Raw genomic sequence first — 23,065 nt, forward strand, 5'->3', positions numbered from 1 at the left:
GTAGCATTTGACTTCTTAAATTTATTCATTTATTTATTTCTAACTGTGGTAAATGAAAATGATGTAAAATTGGCCATTTTGACCGTTTGAGGTGTACGATTTAGTGGCACTAAGCACATTCACACTGGTGGGCAGCAATCACCACCATCTGGCTCCCGCACTCTTCAGCCTCCCAAACGAAAACTCCACCGGTTCAACAACTCCCCACTTCTCTCTCCTGCTGGCCTGACAACCCCCATTCTACTGTCCGCTCTGTGAACCTGACCACTCTAGTACCTCATGTGGGTAAGACCTCATATGGGTAAGACCTCCAGTGTCTGTCCTTCCATGACTGGCATAGTACACTGAATATAGTGACCTCAGGGTCTCTCCACGTCACAGCACGTGTCAGACTCTCCTTCCTCTTTAAGGCTGCGTAGTATTCCACTGTATGACATGAGTCACGTTTGCCCATGCATCCATCCATCCACGAACACTTCTGTTGCCGCCACTCTTGGGCTGTTGTGAACACAAGTGTGTGGATGTCCTCTCAGTGGCATACATTTTGACTCCTGCCAATCAAAGATATTCAATAGACATCTTCTTATGTCTATTGAACAGAATGGATCTGAGCGAGGAGCTCATGAACCACCCGATCTCCCCATAACCCTGGGGTCACAAAACTGTGAGAGGAGGAGGCCTGGGGACCTCTGTAAATCAGGGATGATAGTTCAAGTTTGTGGGGAAAATCCCAACTGTGTGACTGACTGGCTCTTTAGACAACTAAATAAGCAAGCATCTCCCATCCCCCCACTCCCCATGGAAAATAGAAAGACCAAGCCTGTTCTAGAGATTTCGACTTCTTGGAACTTCTGCATCAGCCAGCAGTGCCATCCCTGAAACCATGATGAAAAAGTGCTCTTCATTTGTCCACGTGCCCGTGGCCATCCTTAGTGGGAAGAAGTGAGCCTGGTTCTACTTCAATGCTCGTTGCCTCCAGGGGGTCTCGCGTCGCCCTCAGGACCCTGCAGTGGAGTTGCCATTGCCTACCTGGTCCTCAGTTCACTCACGAGCCCACTCGGCAGCCTGTGCAACACCATGTGGATTCGCGACAGTTCTCCCAGTCCCTAAGGAGGATGTTTGTGCATTAGGAGAAGGTTTGCGCCCTCCTTGTCAAGGGCCCATCTCTCTCCCTTGGCCACTGTTGGCAGTTCCCAAGATCCTCCCACCTCTATCAGAGGAGGAGAGCAGGACAGGACTGGGGCTCGGAGTGCAGCCTCTGTGGCAGACCCATGTGTGACCCGCCCTGCACCACCACAGTGGAGAGTAGTGAGTGATTTGGTCTTAGTTCCCTGGGTGGAAACTCTGCCTCTCCGCTGCAGGTCCCTCATACTGGAGAGTAGAAAGGTCACAGTCTTGGGGAGCCAACATCCGGCACCGCCCCCACCAAAGGCTACTCAGGAACAAGGTTTTCCTGTGGGGAAAGCTACCCTCCTCTCCTACACTGTGGAGGCCCAGCTCTCCAGAGGGGCTGGGATGGGGGGCGGTGTTGTGAACTCTCTCTGACAGTGGGCCTGGAGCCCACAGGCCCAACACAAGAAGTTGGGCTAATGATAGCCCTCTCCAGCCTCTCTCAGATGTTCTGGGACCATCTCCAGCTAGAAGCTCAGGGGCATTGACCTATGGGGTCTACACCCTGTGTCACAGCAGTCAGCACATTATCAGCGGAGCCAGGAGCACGGGGGTGTGCCATGCTGCCATGCCTAGCAACCAACTCCCACAGGGAAGGCCCAGTCACTGGAATTCAGACAGCATTGACCTCAGAGATGGCCCTGCCCCTGAGGAGCAGAAAAAGAACAGGAAAGGGAAACCAGCTGGAAGCCAGCGTGTCCCTTCCATGAGCCTGGCATCAGCTACAGGGTAGCAACAAAGAGTGGAACCAGAAGGCGGTGCCAATGAGACAAGTAACCGAGGAACTCACTGAAAAAGCCTTCATCAATGGCACAGTAGCCAAACCTGGGAGTGGGCTCTCACGCTCAGCACAAGTGCAAATCTTACACTGTGTGAATAAAGGCTCCCAGGCCCATCAGCACCGCAAGGCAGAGCCCTGAACTCACGAGGCCTCAGCTTTCCAACCTTAGCACTACTCATGATTTGGACCACATAATTCATTTCTGCTGACTGTCCTGTCCATTGTAAGACATTTATGTAGCAGCATCCCTGGCCTCTATCTACTCAATTCCAGTAGCAATCCCCACCCCAATATGACAATCAAAAATGTCTCCAGGCTGGGCGCAGCGGCTCAAGCCTGTAATCCCAGCACTTTGGGAGGCTGAGGCAGATGAATCGCCTGAACTAAGGAGTTTGAAACCGGCCTGGGCAACATGGTGAAACCCCATCTCTACTAAAAATACAAAAATTAGCCAGGAGTGCTGGTGTGCACCTGTAGTCCCAGCTATGTGGGAGGCGGAGGCAGGAGGATTGCTTGAGCCCGGGATGTTGAGACTACAGTAAGTCACGTTCATACCACTGCACTCCAGCCTGGATGACAAAGGGAGACCCTATCTCAAAAAAGAAAAAAAATGTCTCCAGACCTTGCCAAATGACTCTTGAGGAGCAAAATAGATATTTATGAAGAATTTCATATGTGCCTATAAGAGTTTCATAGTGGTAACTTATGTAACTCTCACAATATCATGAGGTAAGTATTATGATTGCTCCAGTTTTGCAAATGGGGAAACTGAGGCTATGAGGGATAGGTAACTTGCCCAAGATCAGGCCAATTGTAAGTGGCAGAGCTACGGTGAAAATCACAGGTGACACTCTAGATCAAAGCCTGTAGCAGGTGTGCAAAGTTGCTTCACTTATTCTGGTGATCTCACTTAGTTTGCTTGATAACCCATTTTACAGATGTGGGCACAGAAGTCGATATGTCATCTAAGGTCACACAGCTAGTGACGGCAGAGTTCAAGCTGAAACCCTGGCATATGGGCTGCTGAAGTCCATACTCTGAAAAATAGATTTCAAAGCAAGGGAGGGGGAGTAAAAACAAGTGAACGGAGGAGCAGATCTTCTCTGTGGTTGGGTGGAACGTGGGATTAAGCAGGCTGAAGGTGGATTCTACATAGAGCAGTTTTTGCCCTCACGGGAGGTCAGCTCAGCTGACATGGTGGCTTCTGGTCTCCCTTGAAACCTTGCAACTGCACCAGGCAACCCCTGGGGTTTGCTTCCTGTTACAGCGATGGACTCTGAGCCTGGCCACTCCTTTCTATTCCAAAACCACTCACCTGGGTGCTCCTGAGCCATCTGAGCTCATCCCCTCCTGGCAGCTCCTTCCACTGAGGGCAGTTACAAAAGTGTGAAGCAGGCCTCACTTGGTATCTTGTGCCATTAACCTGCGGTGTGACGTTTAGCAAGTTTCTCAGCCTACATGAGCCTCAGTGTATAAATACACAAAATGAGGAGCCCGGCACCCCCTCATTAGGCTGGGAGGGTATAAGGCACACAGCAGACTCTCAGGCAATGGTGCTATACAAACTCTGTATTGCCCCGCAGTCTCCCCTCCACATTCTATGTCTCTCTTTATGTGCTCTGAGCTGTAAAAATGTGTGTCGTGTCCAACTGACTGAGTGGTGGGATTGCAGATTTTTTTTCTGAGTGCAATAATAAGCCCGCAGGTATTTGGCTGAAAATCAGTGTTGGTGTTTGTGTCTACTCATTCTGACAAAAAAAACAGTCGCTCCCCAGGTTGCCTTCATGCGCATTCCCACATAGTAGCTTTTTGTAGCATCAAGACAGAAATCTGCAGCAGGGGATTCATTCTATTTTCCCTGTCAAATAGCTCTGCCCTTGTTTTGAGCAATTCAAGATGAAATAAAGCCAGTTGTGAGGAACCGATTCAGCAGGAGGGACTGGGGCTTGGGCCGGGCACACTCATAGGCGTGAGCCTGGCAGTTCCGAAGTCCAGCGCAGCAGCAGCAGCCCGGCAGCTTACCTTAGTTCCAGGCAGCTCCCAATTTAGCAAGGGTGGGGCCATTCTGTGACCTTTATTATCTCAGCAACATACAGTAGAACAGAAAGCTGGTGAGCAGTTTATTGAGAGAGATCTGGGGAAAGTCTGGCTCCATTGCTCACCAGGCTTGTGACTTCGGGCTTCAACACTGACTTCTGAATGCTAACTTGCTCACCTGTGAAGTGAGGAGAACGGTCCTGCCTGAGACGCAGTTTGTGAGCATTCAGCAGTATAAAGACTCCAAGGTCCCTGGGATGCAGAGCGGCCGCTCAGTGCCTTGTGGCTCCACTCCTAATCCCTCTTTTGATCTATCCAGCCCTTTCTGATGCACAGATGCTATTTCCCCATCAGTTGTGTCCACTTCTTTATTCTGGCTGCCTGACAGTTAACACCCGCCCTGGTGACAGACATAGCATCTGAGAGTGCTTTGGGATGATATAAGTGGAACTGGAATTCATTCAAGCAATTTCTAGTGCATCTGGGCTGGGAATTGCCTTGAATTGTATTTTTGAGCCAATCCCCACCACCACCCTCACTGAAAGCAGCCTTTAGTTGCTATACTGAGACCAGGCCATATAAGAAGGTTTCCCCACCCCCAAGTTGGCACCTATACTTGCTCATTACCTAGCAGACTTCAGGGAAGCAACCTTTGTCAGTGGCAAACAAATGCTTCCTACACATGGTGTCTTCTGACTAGTCACTAGTGCCTGGATGGGTGTGAATTTACTGGGGGCTCATGGCTGAGAATAAGAACTTGTCCTCTGACACAACAGCTCACCAATGCAGCAATTCCTTCCGTGGTGATTACAATGGGTTAATTTTATGTGTCAACTTGACTGGGCCATGGGATGCCCAGATAGCTAGTTGAACATTATGTCTGTGTGTGTCTGTGAGAGTGTTTCTAGAAGAGACGGGCATCTGAATTGGTGAGCTGAGCAAAGCTGAACTCCTGGTTCAAGTGATCTGCCTGCCTCAGTCTCCAAAAGTGCTGGGATTATAGCACCCCAGAGATTCCGATTTAACTGGTCTGGGGTCGACATCAGCTCTGGGAGCTTTATGTGAGCCCCAGGGTTTCTAATGTGAAGGCCAAGGTGAGCATACATTAGACAGGCCTGAATTGAAGCCCTCAGTCATTGATGAGTTGTGGAATCTTGATAAAGTCACGGAACTTCTCTGAACCTCAGTTTTATCACTTGGAAAAGGATGGATATACGATTGATCCCAGAGCCTTGTCTTATGGATAGCATAGACAGGATGTGTGAAGTAACCAAGTGAATAACAGAGCAAGCATGCCTGCAAAGTGAGGACTTCCCCACTAGGCACCTGCATGTGCCTTCAGGAAGGCCTCAGCACATTCAGATCGCAGCCCTTAGCTGGGGCCAGATGCTAATGTTCCCTGCACTTACACCCACACTCACTGCTCCTCCCATCTCCTGGCTGGACTGTGGGCTCTACAACACCCCACTATGGCCTGGAACAAGATCAAATATTTGAAGAATTGAGCTTGCTCTTGTCAGATGCCTCACGTGCCTAGTTCCCTGGTTCTTAAGGCTCTCTGGGTTCACGCACCTTCAATAATCTGAAAATGCATTTAGGCACACTGAAAGCAGTTTGGATATGGCTTGAGGGTGTTTCCCAAGCTACTGAGTCTATCACTAACCCCATGTTGAGAGTGCTGGATATGAGTGAACTGATAATATCTCACACTGAGGAAAGAACTGACAAAGCCATGGCTTATTCTTGGTCAGATGTGTGGTAAAGTCGTTGGTAAAGTCAGTGGTGAAATTGGGAAGAAGATTCCGATTCCTTATCCTGTTTTGTTGATGCTAATTGTGTTTACTCTGCCCTCCACAAAGCAACGAGTTGGAGAAGAGCTTAGAGTTCATTATACTTGATCTTGTTCATCAAGAAGTAAAGGTACAAGGAAAATGCTTATTAGGAATGATCCGGTTAAGTGTCCCTCCCAGATATTCCCGGGGGTGCTAAGCTTCCCCTACCACAGCAGTGAACTCCCCATGGGGTATTTACCTGGTGGTCTTCCTGTCTCTAACACTACGTAGCATCCTGAGGACCAGGGACACATCTGTCCTGTTCACCCACGCATCCCCACTACGAGGCACGGGTTAGGCAATTGACACATATTTATGGAATGAATGAATGAATGAATGACTCTAAAAACAAACAAAAGAGGGCAATCAAAATACATAAGCATGATTCATTTAACTAAACATCCCATGTAGTATCCATCCAAACTCAGAATGTGTGTTGTGCTTAAGTATTGTCAGTGTTTAAATATTTAGTTATAAGTCAGCTGCATTTGGGGCTTCTTCCTTTCTCATTGTCCCCCATGTCTGTTGTTTCTCAGTAAGAAGTGAGACCCTGAGAATTCAATACCTGTAGACAAGAACCTACCAATCCTGATGCCAGAGACTCAGGCAGAACTATTAAGGACTGTCTGGAATATTCTAAAACACTGTGTCCCCTCCCACAGAGCGTTAAATGCTATCATCAGGTCAGTGCTGGACACTGGAGAGCACGTAGCTATGTTCTCTCATTGTGGTGCTCTCATCAATATTCATTCTCTCACCTTAGAATAAATGACAGCCCTGCTGAATAGGTCTCCACACTGTTTAGAGAGCAGCGGACGCAGGAAGCCCATGAATATGGAGGCAGCATCATGGTGAAAAACGAAACAGTGCAGCGTGCAAGGAGAGCCTTTGAGGCAGTCAGGAAAACACCAGGGTGTGAGGGGTGTCATTACGGTTTGGAGATGACAGAGGTGGCAAGGGAATCTAAAAACCTCCAAGCAAGGGCCAAACAACCATTTGCAGAGAAGTCTTTGAGCTCTAAATGCCTCACTGCCACCTCAGACTCTCACGGAATTGATTTCCGCCCCTTGGAGAAACTATTTGCTGTGACTGACCTACTTTTTCACATGAAAGATCTCACTAAAGTATTCTTTTCCCTTCACTGAAGGTTTGAAAAAAGAAATTCTTTTTCTAACTCTTACACATCCATGCTATGGATGAGGATGCCTTAGCTAAGAATGACCTGCACAGTGCTGTCCTATAGGACTTTCTGTGGCAATGGAAATGTTTGCTGTCTGGGCTGTCCAGAGTGACAGCCATGGCCACACGTGGCCACCAGGCACTTGAGACACGGCTGCTAGCATGATGGAGAAACTGAATTTGAAATTTTATTTAATTTTAATTAAACTTAAATGTGGTCATATGTTGTAGGGTCTACAGACCAGGCCTATCCATACCTGTATCCAAAGAGTTCCTGGTCATACTGTTAAAGTGAAAAAAGAAAGGCAGATAGGAGTGTGATGTATTTAGTATAAATATACACACCCGCCCCAAACAAAACAATGTATTACATTTGTGCATACAAATGCTTTTAAATGCACAGAAAGATGGCTGAAATTGTACCCAACAGACCAATATAAAAAAGGAGAACAATTTTAAAATGTTTTCTTGTCTGATACATCTTGAGTTTTATTTTTTTTCTTGTGGTCTAATTACTGTGACAGACCCTCCTGGATCTAATATCTAAGACCACAGAAGCTCGAGAACAGGCAGACCAGCTGCAAGACATTTTTTTTTTTTTTTTGAGATGGAGTCTTACTTTGTTGCACAAGCTAGAGTGCAATGGTGCGATCTCGGCTCACTGCAACCTCCGCCTCCCAGGTTCGAGCGATCCTCCTGCCTCAGTCTCCTAAATAGCTACAATTACGGGTACACACTACCATGCCTGGCCAATTTTTATATTTTTGGTAGAGACAGGGTTTCACCATGTTGGCCAGGCTGGTCTTGAACTCCTGACCACAGGTGATCCACCCACCTAGGCCTCTCAGACTGCTGGGATTACAGCCATGAACCACCATAATCATAAGACATTCTTTCTAAAGAATCAGAGACCCTCCGCAGCAGGTTGTGGGACAAACCAAAATGCACACAGGGATCCAAGTGCACCTAGTCGCGTGCAATATGCTGCTGCTCTCAATTGTGTGCATCAGAATCGCCGTTTTGAAATATCCAGATGCTTTACGTCCCACCCCAAAGATTCGATTTCATTTTGTACGGAATGGGCCCAGGGCAATGATATTTTTGAAAGCCTGCCAGGGTGATTCTATTGTACAGCCAGGGCTGAGAATACCTGAGCTGGAAGCAGCACATAGAGGAATACCCAGCAACAGGGAGCCGCAGAGCTGGGAACGGCAGAGTAGGAAGCTGCCTCAGCCCGTCAGCCACCGTGAATGAGGGGCAGGGCACAGAAGGACCACTTGTCCTGGCCTCATGGAGAGGAACATAGCATCTGAACTCTGGAGGGCCCTAGGGTTTTGTCCTAGTCTCTATGTACCCTCACTTCTTAGGTAATCCATCCCCTGCTGTGGCTTTAAATTATGAATGCCATTTCCATGCAGTAATTGAAAATCCTCAGCCAGACTGCAATTCCCAACTTCCTACATGCCACCCCTACCTGGATGTCTAGCCAGCCTCCGCCATCGCACAGCCACCCTTGCGTGTCTCCTCCACCCTCAGCTCCCTGTCTCAATGGCTCCGCCGTCTGTAGCTGCCCGTTCTGGAAGCCATGCAGAGCATACTGAGCCCTCTCTTTTCCTCACACCTCACATCAATTCATCTTCAGGCCCTGCTGGCTCTAATGTTACAATATATTGTGATCCAACCACTTCTTACCAATGCCATCCCGGCACCCCAGCCCATGCTGCCAACATCCTCTGAACACTGTACCAACCCCCAGATGGGTCTCCGGTGCTCCTTCTCTCTTCCTCCTTGCAGCAGAGGCCCCAAACAGCAGCAGGAAGAAACTTGTTAACTGAGCACTGTGGCTCCACAGGAGAGCACAATCACCCTCCAGTGGCTTCCCGTCCCCTCAGAGCAACATCTGGTGACACACTGTGGTGCCCAGGCTCCAACACCACCCCGCCTCTCTCCCTCCCAGACACATCGCCTTCTACTCCATGCCTTCCCCATCAAGTTCCGTCACATGATCTCCTTGTTCCTGAATATTCCCTTCCCCAGAGCCTCTGCACCAGATTGCATGTCCCTCCATCATCAAATTCACCAAGATCTCTGCTCAAATCCCACCTCTTGGCAGGGGGTTTGGGGGTCTTTCCTGACCCCTCAATCTCCATCAGAAACTCTCTCCCTCCCCTCCCTACCAGCTTCCTTCTGTAGCCCCTTACCTGGCCTTATTTTTCTACCCAGCACTTACGCCTTCCTAAAATTACTGCTTGTTTTTGTTTCTCTGACTCTGAAATTTCAGTCCCTGCAGGACAGAAGGTGTCTTGTAGCTGCACCGCCGGCTCCTGGAACAGGGCTGGCATGACCACGGCCGGGCAGGTGCCCCACGTATGATGATTCAGTCTTCGTTATAGGCCACACAACAAACACAACAAAGTGTTTGTTCATTCAACTTTTTTTAAAATTGTGGTAAAATAGATTTAATATACAATTTACTATATTTGCCATTTTCAAGAATACAGTTCGGTAACATTAAGTATGTTCACTTTGCTGTGCAACTATCACCATCATCCACCTGCAGAACTTTTTTGTCATCCCGAGCTCTGCACCCACTAAATGCTGACTCCCCTTCTCCCTCCTCCCAGCCCGTGACACCCCCCACCATTCTACTTTCTGTCTTTGTGTATCTGACTACTCTAGGGACCTCGTATAAGTAGAATCATGCAGTATTTGTCCTTTTGTGACTGGCGTATTTCACTCGGCATAACATCCTCTAGATTCATCCATATTGTAGCATGTGTCAGGGTTTCCTTCCTTCTCAAGGCTGAATAATATTCCATCACATATCTAGACCACATTCTGTTCATCCATGCATCTGTCAATGGACATTCGAGTTCTCATTCAACTTGCAGCCGGAGTGCTTGCAAAACATGAAGTGCGAACAAAAGGATACTGTGTGATCCAGTGTCTCCAAGAGCCCCGGTTGTCCAGGAAGCCAGCAAAGCAGGACATTCCGAGGGTCCCTGTGCAGGCCTTGGGGCAGCAGGGGCAGCACTGAGAGGCCGGGATGTGGCAGGCACAGAATGACCGATTTCATCAACAGCATTACACTGAGTAATCACTAACCACCCACTCCTTCGGTTACTGCCACAACACAGCTGAGGAGAGGAAGATTGGAAAAGGAAGGAAAATGCGTGGTCTTCTTCTGCCCTGGTTTGGGGCTGAGGTGTCCATGGTAGCCCTGAGGGGCCTCCTGGCTGTCGTCTGCAGGTGTGGCTGTCCTTGCTGGCCACCGGCTTTCTCCTCACACCTCCCCAGTGACCCCGTGGGGCTGACTCCCCCTTCTCACCTTTCCCTCTCCCCACTCACCTCCCAGCCCTTCTCATCAGGACCCCAGAGCCTATTTAAAGGAGCAAATGGATTCACTGTTTTATTTCTTTAAAACTTGAGACCCCATGAAACAAAGCAAGTTCTGGTCATAGTGAGTTGTGTCACAGATAGAAAAAGGCAAGAATGACTCCGCTGCTAGGAGGGCGGGAAGGCTGGGATGTCCAGGCTAGAGATTCACAGTCGGGACTGGGGAAGAGAGATTGGATAAGGAAGGGAGACCCGATGGTGGAAGGGCTGGGAAGAAGACACACAGGGAAAGGTGGTGTTTGCTGCCGAGGTGAAGCCTGTCTTGGGTAGGGCTTAGGAATGAGGGAAGGTGCACATCTCATCCAGCCTATGTTCTGAATATCCTCTAAGTTATCTCAACAGGACACTTGGCTCCTCAAAGCAAGGTCTATGGGTGGGGCCAGCCTCTGACTGTCACCAGTCCACAGTGAGAAAAGCACAGAAATGAGAGTAATGTGTGTAGAAACGTGTGCATTTGGCACGGCTGCAGCAGCCACTGGCTGTGATCAGTGGCTTTGGCTTGTCAGTGGCTCTGAGACCAGGGCAGGTGCTGCTCAGCGTGTGCTGAGATGCAGGTGGTGTGAGCCGCGTGCTGCCAGGGACTATTGGATCTTGAGCGGTCTAGAAGGGGTGGAGGACACTGGTTTTCACTACAGCCGGTTTGAGGAGGTGCCCTGAGCCATGCTTCATGACCACACACACTGGCATCTCCTCCCAAGCCGGGCACTAGGTGAAGTCACTGGCCTGCATTTCAGGGCATATGTGCACAAAAGAGACCTCTCTCTACCCTAGACTCACATTCCACACAATGGGGACACCCAGGGACCAAGGCGGTCTGAGGAAATACCAAAGTCTCTGCTCCAATCTCCTCTCACTCGAGGGTGTTCTCTGAGTAGAATGTGGGGCGGGGGTTGGGAGGTGGAAATGTCTCATTTCTTAATTCCTTTAATTCCTTTAAATTGGTCTCTCTCTGTCTGCACATGCAGTTGAATGTGTACAAGTTTTGTATGTATGCTTCGACTCAGTTGTAGAAGTTACCACACAAGCAAAAACTTGACTGAGCATGTGCTCAGCGGGAACCAGGCACTGGGATGATGCGTTTGCATGAACTTTGACCCCTCACATTGAATCCATGAGGAAGATGCTGTTGCTATCATGCCCACTTCACACATGGGTTTTACCTCTTCCCACCCGCTGTTATGGATTGAATTGTGCTCTTCCCCTATGTATACCTAATGATATATATTCAAGTCCTAACCTTTAGTACCCGGTAATGTGATCGTATTTGGAAATAGAGTATTTGCAGATGTAATCAAGTCAAGAGGAGGTCATTAGAAAGGGCCTTGATCCAGTATGACTCACGTCCTTATAAGAAGGAATCTAGATGCAGACACACACAGAGGGACTGGAATGATGCTTCCGCAAGCCCAGGAACATCAAAGCCTTCGGCAATCACCAGGAGCTAGAGCAGGGCAAGGAGGACTCCCCTGCTGCTTTCAGAGTGAGCGTGGCCCTGCCAATACCTTGGCTTCAGATTTCAGCCTCCAGGACTGTGAGACAATCAATTTCTGTTGCTTCAAACCACCTGGTTTGGGGGTTGGTTTGTTCGCTTTCATTTTTGTTTCTTTGCAGCCCTAGCAAATGAATGTACCCTAAGCCAAATAACCTAGGCCTGGCCAAACAGAGTCCCTTAACCACTCTCTATCCACTATGATTATAGTTCAAGAAGGAGCAAGGAAGCCATACTGAGCTAATGAGAAGCATCCCAGCTTTTTCCGTAAACTATAGGGAGAGAGAATTTATTTTGATGGGTTCCTCAACTGCAAATGTTGGCTCTAAGCCTCTGTCAATCACCTGAATCCTGCCACACCTGAAGTCATGATGCTTTTAGCCACATAAGCCTCCAATTCCTCTTGTCTTTTTTTTTTCCATTTGGCTGGATTTCTCGCACTTTCAGCCAGAGAATGATGGCTTTAGGTAGTCTGCATTGGTCAGTGTAAGGGTCCTTGGGTTCTTGCCAAGTTTAAAAGGAAGAAACTGAGGCCAGCACAAGAAGACCCAATGCGAATTTATTCGGCTCCTGTGCGAGGTTCTGCGCTCCAACACAACGGGCTGGAGAAGTCGCACTCCTGTCAGAAGGTGTGGTGCGGGGGGAGTGGAGTGGAGGCATTTGATTGGTTGAGTCCAAGCTAGGATGGGACAAAATGCTAGGAGTGGGGCCCGGATGGCGGGGAGTGGGGCCCGGATTGGACAAAATGCTAGGCAGGGAGGGCCCAGATGGGACAAAATGCTAGGCAGGGAGTGGGGCCCGGATGGGACAAACAAAATGCTAGGCACGGAGTGGGGCCTGGATGGTGGGGAGTGGGGCCCAGATGGGACAAAATGCTAGGCAGGGAGTGGGGCCCAGATGGGACAAAACGCTAGGTGCGAAGTGGGGCTCGGATGGTGAGGAGTGGGGCCCAGATGGGACAAAATGCTAGGTGGGGAGTGGGGCCCAGATGGGACAAAATGCTAGGCAGGGAGTGGGGCCCGGATGGGACAAAATGCTATCGGGTAGGTCCTGGTGGGACTTCTTTTCCGGGCTCCTGGTGAGGAGGGGGTGTCTGAGCTCCTGGCGAGGCAGCGGGGTGTGTCCGAGCTCCCGGCGAGGCGACAGGCCTTACAGTCAGCAAGGCTTTTTGTGTGGCATCTGACCTACCAGCTGCCTTCCCTCTGCTCTGCAGGCAAGATTCAGCTTATCACAGGAGGACGACAGGGCCCTCACACTGCTGAGCCACCAAGCTAAATGACCATGGAGCAGTGTTGCCAAAATAATAGCCTCTTGGGACAGCTTGATGTCTTTTTCTTCACACAGTTTCCCAAGCAAGATATGAAGTTGGCATCATTATGTGAGGGGGGATTTACTCAGCAGGACCAGGGAAGGGCAGGGTGGGGCGGGGAAGAGCTATGGCTCTGCAAGGGAACCTCCAGGTTTAAGTGCCAGATGGTGGTCCATGTGCGCTGCCCTGGGCTGGAACATCCACACACACGCAGAAGCCTGGGCACCGGTGAGAGGGGCACAGAGGCATGTTGGCAAATCAGCCTCCCTAGACCTTGCTAGAGTGGCAATCAGGCCTTCTGTGAGAGCAAAACAAATTACCTTAATAGATATGTAACCCTCAGATCCTATTGGAAAAACATTAGATCATTGGGGGACTATGTATTTTTAATCAAAAGTTGGCATTTTCATAAAGTGCATATGATTTGAACATTTTTAGTCTATACTCTCAATGCAATTTAAAAATGACATGCTGAGCATGCACTCAGTTCTGTTCTTCAAAGAACAAACCTTGAGCCTGGCTAGAATTCAGTAATTTTTTTCTTTGAACCAAGAGTGTTGAGAGACTGAATTTTTGAAATATATGTATGAACCAAAACTTGCCAAAGTGAGAAGCTTATTTAATTTAAACCAACTCTTAGCAAGTGTCTTCTAATACAGGGAATGGAAAACTAAATAATCTATAGCCCTTGTTCTTGCTCTTGAAAAGCTGCTAGTCCTTGGAAAGCATGATAAGAGACCTGAATTTTGGAAAAGGATTTTGGAATGCTTTTGGTTGCAAGGCACAAATGAGCAAAACTAACCTCAAGGAGCATAAACAATACAGGAAATTTAAAACTCACAAAGACTTAAGGCCTGAAGGTAGATTTGCCTTCAGGTGAGGCTTGATCCAGGACCTCCAGGATCCAGTTTGTTTCCATCTTTCCTCTCTTTTCAGATTTCCATTCTTGGCAATGTCCTCTCCTCTCCCAGCCTCAGTCTGTCCTCTCAACATCTCTGCTAGCCTGCTCCCTGGGAACCAAGAAGGGGTTCCCAGAGAAAGCAATGCTTTGAATTTTGAGGCAGAAAGTGCATGGGATTGACAATAGAGAAAGTGCATTCCAGCAGGAAATATCTTTCTCAAAGGCATGGAGGAGTGAAGCCACAGGAGAGTCAGGGGAGCTGCAGGTAGTTTTGTGCTGCTGGAGGAGAGAGTCTACTTGAGGGACTAGAAGAGGCTGATGCTCAAGGGTAGGGAGAAGGTAGTGGAAGGAGGGATGGGGCTCACGAGCTCTGTTTTGAGCTGAGTTGAGCTGAGGTGGAAGCACTTTGTCCTGAAGATGATGGAGAATAATTCAAAGCTGGGTATGCAAGGGTAGGATCTGCACTTCAAGGGGGAAAAAAAAGAGACCAACTCAAACTCATCTAAACAATGAGAAAGTGTATTATCTCATAGAACTGCAAGTTCAGAGGGAGGGTGGGTCCAGACTTGGCTCAAAGATGCCCTCAAGGACCTAGTTGCTTTCTGTTTCTCTGTTCTATCGCTTTCTGTGTGAGCTTCAGCTAAGGTCTGGCTCCCCGCATGGTTGCAGGATCGCAGCCAGAGGCATGCAGGGCCATATGTCGTCCCCAAATCCATCCAATAGTGGAGGCAGAGAGGGAGCGGAGAGAAGGAAAGGGAAAGGAAAAAGAAGAGAGAGAAATTCCAAAGGGGTCTATTGGGAACAAGGAATACTGAGTAGGAACCCAACAGCACCCTCAGCCAAGGCCTGCAATTCCTTCTTGAACACCCAGAGGCCTGTTGTATTTTGGAATTCAGAACTTTTTGGATTTCAGGAGGGTAACAGAGTGCCTGTACCTCATATTTTAGGAGGTAACAGTGCATTAGACCCCCCAGGGATGCTGAGGTGGTGCCCCCACCCCACCATGCCCATGGCTCTGCATAAAGGGCATGAATGCCAGGCAGCCCTGCTCAGTCAGGGCAGGCTTTGCAGCCCAAGGGCCACAGCGTGCAGCGCGTTCCTCTGTTCTGGTGTGGACCCCGCGCCCAGGACGTTCCTCAATTGCTCTGTGAGCAGGGGAAGGAGGGCTGAAGGATGCTGGTGGCAGGGGAAAAGGGGATCAGAGAGGTGGCCTCTGAGGCTATGGGGACGTGCCAGTGGGTTGTGAGATGGTCTGAAGGAGAACAGACGCGATGGGGGTTGGGAACCAAGGGGACACGAAAGAGATTCCGGAGAAATAAGGAGGGAAGTGTGAAAGCGGATTACCTGGAAAAATCAAACAGCAGAGTCCTTCTTCTGCCACTAGAGGTCATGAAGAATTAAGACTAAGTCAGTTCATAAATTGATGAGGTGTTTGCTGTTCCTTTCTGTGGAAAGATCTCCAGTAAAAGAGACGGAACGCCTGTTTGTTGGAGCAGAGAGGAGCACGGCCCATGACAGCATCATACCATACAAAAGTCCAGAAAAATGGCCCATAAGGGCGGCTGTGTGATGCAGCAGGAGGTCGGGTTCACACCAGGAAACACACAGGCAGGTGTGAGCCTTTGAGGGTGGGAAGCCGCCTTCTCAGTGTTTGCAGGTGGGATGAGGTGTCTGTGCAAAGCCAGGCTTCAGAACTGCCAGTCAATGATCAAGTGTCCATCACCTTGAGTATCATTTCTATGTATTGGGACATTTCAAACCCTCCCTTCCAGGTACTTTGAAATATACAGTACATTGAATATTTCAGATCCAGAACGATGAGCTACACACTTTCTGAAATCCACGAGTGTGTGTCTCATAAACTCCTATGAACATGGTCTTTCTTTCTTTTTTTTTTTTTTTATTGCATTTTAGGTTGTGGGGTACATGTGGAGAACATGCAAGATTGTTGCACAGGTGCATACGTGGCAGCGTGATTTGCTGCCTTCCTCCCCTTCACCTATATCTGGCATTTCTCCCCATGCTCTCTCTCCCTGACTCCCCACCCCCCGCTGTCCCTCCCCTATTTCCCCCCAACAGACCCCAGTGTATAGTGCTCCCCTCCCTGTGTCCATGTGTTCTCATTGTTCAACACCCATCTATGAGTGAGAACATGCGGTGTTTGATTTTGTGTTCTTGTGTCAGTTTGCTGAGAATGATGGTTTCCGGGTTCATCCATATGAGCATGGTCTTTCTTAAGAGCTCAGGTTCCCTCCAGTCTTGAACAGCCTTGATGTCACATGCTCAGGTGGGCCCTGCCTCCAAGCCCACCTTGTGAAAATAGGAATGGGCGACCACCACTAGGGAGAAAACATGAGAGTTGGAAGTGGCCCAGGTCCCTGGGGAGTCCAAAGTGGGCTTTCCAGGTAGGAAAACTGAGGCCAGTGAGGAAAGAAGGCCTTTTCGAGGCCACAGAGCTGTTTGGGGGCCGAGGTGGCATCAGAGTGAGTTCCCTTGGTGTGAGGCCCAGCCTCTGACCTCTGTGTGACTCGATGGTGGGAATGCTGGAAGCCTGGCTGACTAGTAGGAAGGGCAAGCCAGAGGCCAGTGCTACTCTCCATTTCTGCCCTTTGCTGAGCTGGCCCTGACCCCTTCCAGGCCTCAGGGCCTCTGCCTGCCCTGATTTAAAGCTCCCTTTCCCACGATCTGCACAGATCCTGACTCACACCCTCCGCTTCATGGCCTTAGGCTTTCTCTTTGACTAACAGTTTTTAATTTTTATTTATTTTTACTTTTGATACATAGTATCGTACACATTTATGAGGTACATGGAATATTTTTTACATGCATAGAATGTGTAATGATCAGGTCAGTATAAACACAGAGTTAGAAGAAATAAGCTTTTTTAACAAAATAATTCCAACTTTTCGATTTGGGGTACAAGTGCAGCTGTGTTCTGTGGGTGTATTGCATGATGCTGAGGTGTGTGGTATGATTCATCCCATCACCCAGGTAGTGAGCACAGTATCCAATAAGTACTTTCAGCCCTTGCTCCTTCCCCTTCCTCCCCCTCTAGCAGTCCTCAGTCCTGCTGCCATCTTAATGTTCATGAGTATCCAATGTTTAGCTCCCACTTATAAGTGAGAATATTTGGTATTTGCTTATCTGTTCCTGCATTAAGTCACTTAGGATAATGGCCTCCAGCTGCAACCACATTGCTGCAAAAAATATGATTTTCTTTTTTATGGCTGTGTAGTATTCCATGGTGTATAAGGACCACGTTTTCTTTATCCAGCCCACCACTGTTGGGCACCTATGTTGATTCCATGTCTTTGCTATTGTGAATAGCACTGTGATCATCACATGAGTGTATGTGTCTTTTTAGTAGAATGATTTATTTTAGATGAAGTAAGTTCTAAAGCTCAACAGCAGAGCAGGATGACTATAGTTAATCACAATGTACTGTATATTTCAAAATACCTGGAAGGGAGGGTTTGAAATGTCCCAATACATAGAAATGATAAATACTCAAGGTGATGGACACTTGATCATTGACCAGCAGTTCTGAAGCCTGGCTTTGCACAGATGCCTCATCTCACCTGCAAACACTGATAAGGGCGACTTCCCATCCTCAAAGGCTCACACCTGCCCATGTGTTTCCTGGTGTGAACCCGATCTCCTACTGCATCACACAGCTGCCCTTCTGGGCCATTTTTCTGGATTTTTGTATCATGTGATGCTGTCATGGGCCATGCTCCTCTCTGCTGCAGTCCAGGTGCAATGCCAGGGAGATCACCTGAGGTGACAAGCCTGCATCCCGCCATGCACATGGTCCTGTCCGATGGCTCCCTTTGGGGCCAAAGACACAGGCTTCTTTAAGGTGGTAACTAACATCTTCACCCTGATGAGGTCCAGGTTTTTCCTTTTGGAGTCTGAGAAATAGAGTTTTAAGAATAAACATGTGGGCAGGGATGCCTAAAATTGAGACAAGAAAATTAAACTGGAAGAAAGCTTTTTCATATGCAAGCAGTATCATTAGTTCCATTGGTAATAAACTAATAAAATGTTCTATAAATACTCCATGAGAAATATCCACTGGACATCATCAGGTGGTCTGTGGTAGTTACTGGGAAGCTAAAGGACTAATGCATTTCACATGTTCCCATAAAACCCAGCGCTCATTCCCCGGATGAGGAAGAGCCAGCAGAAAGCCTGACTGAGGCCAGGCACAGGGATAGGCGCTCTTCTCTCAAGAGTGGCAGCCGGCCAGGTGCAGTGGCTCAAGCCTGTAATCCCAGCACTTTGGGAGCCTGAGGCGGGTGGATCACGAGGTCAAGAGATCGAGACCATCCTGGTCAACATGGTGAAACCCTGTCTCTACTAATACAAAAAATTAGTTGGGCATGGTGGTGCGTGCCTGTAATCCCAGCTACTCAGGAGGCTGAGGCAGGAGAATTGCCTGAACCCAGGAGGCAGAGGTTGCGGTGAGCCGAGATCGCGCCATCGCACTCCAGCCTGGGTAACAAGAGCGAAACTCCGTCTCAAAAAAAAAAAAAAAAGAGTGGCAGCCTATTCAGAGCCAGATCTGATCACTGTAAGCCCTTTATTGTAAAAGAACAAAAGGATATGGATAAATTCGTTTCGGTATCAAAATTTTTTTCTTGCTGCATTCAGCATTTTATTAACTCACATATTTGAAAGCTCTTCATGGGGTAGTGAATAGAGTATTTTCCATGCTGTGATTTATCTGGCAATGGGGGTGAAAAATAGCATTGTTAGAAAAAAAAAAATCTCCCAAGATCCCTGTCAGGAATTTTTTTCCCTTCTATGTTATTTCTTTCTTTCTTTCTTTCTTTTTTTTTTTTTTTGCAGTAAATAAAATTTCATCCTTCACTCTGATCCAGAGAACTAAGGAGAATTTTCAAGGTAATTTTGATCTGAGGAAGGAAAAATAAAAAACACTGCATAAGTCACTTGGAGGTCGTTTTTCCCCATGCATTGTCTAACCCGTTGAGCCTCTCCTGGTCCTCCGGCAGCATTGAAGAAATTCCTGAAGTCTCCGTTCTTATATTTCTGCAAGTGGTAACTTTATTCAAACTTGGAATATTCCACTCTTTCATAAGAGTGTTCACACGGTTCCTTTTGTCCTCATGGAGTGTGGCGGCTCCCTGCAGAAAGGACTGCCAAGCATCAGCTCCTCAACTCGCAAAGATGCGCTGGAGCCTGTCTGCAGGGCTTCCCTCAGCTTATTTACCACTTTGGGACCAAGTCTGCCCCCACGGGCTCCAGAACTCCTCTTGCCTCAGTCTGCTTCCCTTCTTTCTCTGACCCCTCCTTCCCTAGGGCTCACTGAGCTGGCCTGTCCACTTTGCCTCCTTAAAGATGGGGCGCTCATAAGGCCAGCATGCTGAGGTGGACCCACTGGCATCATGTGACTTCAGCATGGTAGTTTAGTAAAAGGCCAGCTCTCCTTTGGGGTGATGGTGGAGAGGGAGAAGGTATGGAAAACACAGAAAACCCCACCCTGCCCCCACTGAAGTGGAGATAGAGGAGCCATAGAATGTGGATGGGCAAGGACTCTCTTCTGGCCTCTCCTGTCCTGGGCTCCAGGGTCCCCGTGACAACTGTCGATGGGCACACACACACCCCCAGGATGTACAAGTCCTAGATTAGACCCCAGGCAGGCCAGTGGTTCTTGAGCTGCGTGCTCAGCACCCCAGAGAACCTGTTAGAACACAGAGGCCTGCACCCCACCCGAGTTTCCAGTTCAATAAACCTGAGGTGTGGCCCCCAAATGTGCACTTCTGACAGCTTCCCACAGGCCACTGAGGCTCCAGGTCCAGGGACCTCCTCACTTGGAGAACCACTGGGATTAGCAAATGAGACAGAAAGTAGGTAAGCTGAAATTCTGATTTGTTTGACCTGCATGATGAATTGTTCAGTGATGACTCACTGCAGTTTCTCACTCACTTTCTAAATTTTATACCTGAATTTCTCTTTGTCAAGAACTGGGAAGGGCTCGAGATTGATACTATTTGGAAGTTAACCTGTGAATCGGAACAGTTTCGAGAATGCTGGCAGAAGACACAAGATGCCTGGGTCAAAGACAGAGGACAGATCAAAACTCATAGCCACAACAGCAGCTGGGGTGCCAGCACTTGTGCCATTTTCCTAAGCGCCAAGTCCCTCGGGCAGTGGTGGCACCTGCACCATCTTGGGTTGTGCTGTACGAGAGGAGCCCCATGCTTAGGGAACCTAAGTCTTTTCCAATGGGTAGTAAGCCTGCCTGACTGTCTCCCTGGAGGGAGACATTTCTTTATTACACTGACAGTAAAAATAATAACAATGGCCAGGTGCAGTGGCTCATGCAACCTGGAGGCCAAGGTGGGAGGATCACAGGTCAGGCATTCAAGACCAGCGTGGCCAATATGGTGACACCTCGTCTCTATTAAAAATGCAGAAATAAGCCAGGCATGGTGGCACACACCCAGTCCCAGCTATTAGGAGGCTGAGACAGGAGAATCGCTTGAACCCGGGAGGTGGAGGTTGCAGTGAGCCGAGATTGCACCATTGCACTCCAGCCTGGGTGATAGGCTAAGACTCTGTCTCAAAATAAATAAAGAAAGAAAGGAAAGAAAAGAACGACAACCAAACCAAATAAAAACAAACAGGGAAGCGGTCGCCGCGCAGCCCGGCGGTCACGGGCCATGGAGGGTCGCTCCTCAGACCGCGGAGTGTAGCCCGAGGGACCGGCGGAAGAGGCCGAGCTGCAGTGCGCCGCCTGAAGCGGGGACAGCGGCACCGTGTCCCAAAGCCACAGCAGCGCCTCGGGGCCGTGGGAGGACGAGGGCGCGGAGGACGGCGCGCCTGGCTGCGACCTGCCGCTGCTACGCGGCGCCGCCGCGGGCTATGCCGCCCGCCTGCTGCCCGGGGCCGGCGCGCGGCCCGAGGTCGAGGCCCTGGACGCGAGCCTGGAGGACCTGCTCACTAGAGTGGACGAGTTCGTGGGCATGCTGGACATGCTTCGCGGCGACTCGTCCCACGTCATCAGCGAGGGAGTGCCGCGCATCCACGCGAAGGCCGCCGAGATGCGACGCATCTACAGCAGGATCGACCGGCTGGAGGCCTTCGTGAGGATGGTGGGCGGCCGAGTGGCCAAGATGGAGGAGCAGGTCACCAAGGCCGAGGCCGAGCTGGGCGCCTTCCCCAGGGCGTTCAAGAGGCTCCTGCACACGATGAACGTGCCCTCGCTCTTTAGCAAGTCGTCTCCCTCAAGGCCGCAGCAAGCCGACTACGAAGCCCCCGTCCTGTTTTCGCACTGAAGACTACTGCCCTTGTAGCGAGATGCCTCAGCTCTGACGCCTGACCGCTGCGGCCAGAGGACCCCAGCTGGGGGCTTACCTGCAGTGTGAAGTGAATTGCAGATCCTGCTCATGGACATCTGTGATGGAGTATGGAGTTTTAAAATTTAGCTTGTGCAGACTGTCCTTAGTATATTCATCATTCCGTGTAGAATGTATAGACGTTTTATGTCTTCCAATTAAAAAAGGAGAGAGAGACGGGGTCTTGCTGTGTTACCTGGGAACTGGCCGGGAACTCCTGGGCTCAAGTGATCCTCCCGCCTTAGCCTCCCCTGCACCGCGCCCGGCCTGGGTCCTCCAACTCGAATCAGAGCTGCTTGGCGACGGCGTGGGGAATCAGTGAACTTTTCTGTGCACTGTGGCAAAACTTATTTTTATGGATTTTACTAAACGGCATTACCTTTTCAAGATTTATATGTTTGTATAATCATAAGAAAATGGAGCCATTAAAGCCTTGTTATTATTCAGTCCTAAAAAAAAAAAAAAAGAAAAACAAACAAACAATATAAAAAATATCCCTTTTTGTTCCGGAGATAGACATTATCCCCATATATCAAAGCTATCTAGGTACAAACATTCTTAAAAATGTAATGTGGAACAAAGATACCAAACACCTCCACTCTCAAGAGGTGCAAAAACCTGAGATCCTTGGAGAATTATCTCCAGACATCCTTACACTTCTTCTCATTGGAAATTACTAAAATATAAACTCTCTTTAAGGCTATCGTGATAGGCAGAATAATACCTCTTCCTCTCCCAAGAGATGTCCACCTTGAAACCGAGGAATATGCTACCTTGCAGGTGAATTAGTTTCCCATGAATTCTGTAACAAAGCACCACCAGGTTGTTGGCTTAAAAAAAGAGAAATTTATTTTCTCACAGTTCTGGAAGCTGGAAGTCTAAAATCAAAGTGTAATAGGGTCAAGCTTCCTCTGAAGTTTCTAAGGGGAGATCCTTTTTTGCCTTTTCTCATGCTGACAGTTCCAGGTATTTCTTGGCTTATAGATGCATCACAGCAATCTTTGCTAACATCTCCATATGTTATTCTCCCTGTGTGTTTGGGTCTTCACATGGCTGTGTACGTATAAGGACATCAGTCGGCCGGGTGTGATGGCTCACACTTGTAATTCCAGCAACTTGAGAGACAGAGGCAGGAGGATCTTGAGGCCAGGAGTTTTGAGACCAGCCTGGGAGACATAGTGAGACCATGTCTCTACAAAAAAAAAAAAAAGAAAAAATTAGCTGGGTATGATGGCATGCTTCTGCAGTCCCAGCTACTTGGGAGGCTGAGGTGGGAGATTCCCTTGAGCCCAGGAGTCCACAGTTGCAGTGAGCTATGATCATGCCGTTGCACTCCAGGCAACACGCTGGGCAACAGAGTGAGAACCTATCTCTAAAAAAAGATAGAGAAAAGACAACAGTCATATTGGATAAGGGGTTCACCCTACTTTAGTACGATCTCATCCTAATTATATCTCAGTGGCCCTATTTCCATATAAGGTCCCATTCTGTGGCACTGGGGGTTAGGACTTCAGTGTATCATTATTTTGGGAGATGCAACTTCACCCATAGCACATGACAAAGAAGAATTAAGGTTGCTCATTAATTGACCTTAATAAGGAGATGATCCT

General features: G+C 48.7%; 1 pseudogene; it reads left to right on the plus strand.

The window, feature by feature from the left end:
• The first annotated feature begins 20,780 nt into the window (after positions 1–20,780).
• On the plus strand, positions 20,781–21,432 carry LOC105705713 (biogenesis of lysosome-related organelles complex 1 subunit 4-like; annotated as a pseudogene).
• Positions 21,433–23,065: the final 1,633 nt, after the last annotated feature.

The sequence above is a fragment of the Aotus nancymaae genome, unplaced genomic scaffold (genome assembly GCF_030222135.1).
Source record: "Aotus nancymaae isolate 86718 unplaced genomic scaffold, 86718_ANA_hifiasm-v0.15.2.pri h1tg000155l, whole genome shotgun sequence".
Classification (NCBI taxonomy): Eukaryota; Metazoa; Chordata; class Mammalia; order Primates; family Aotidae; genus Aotus; species Aotus nancymaae.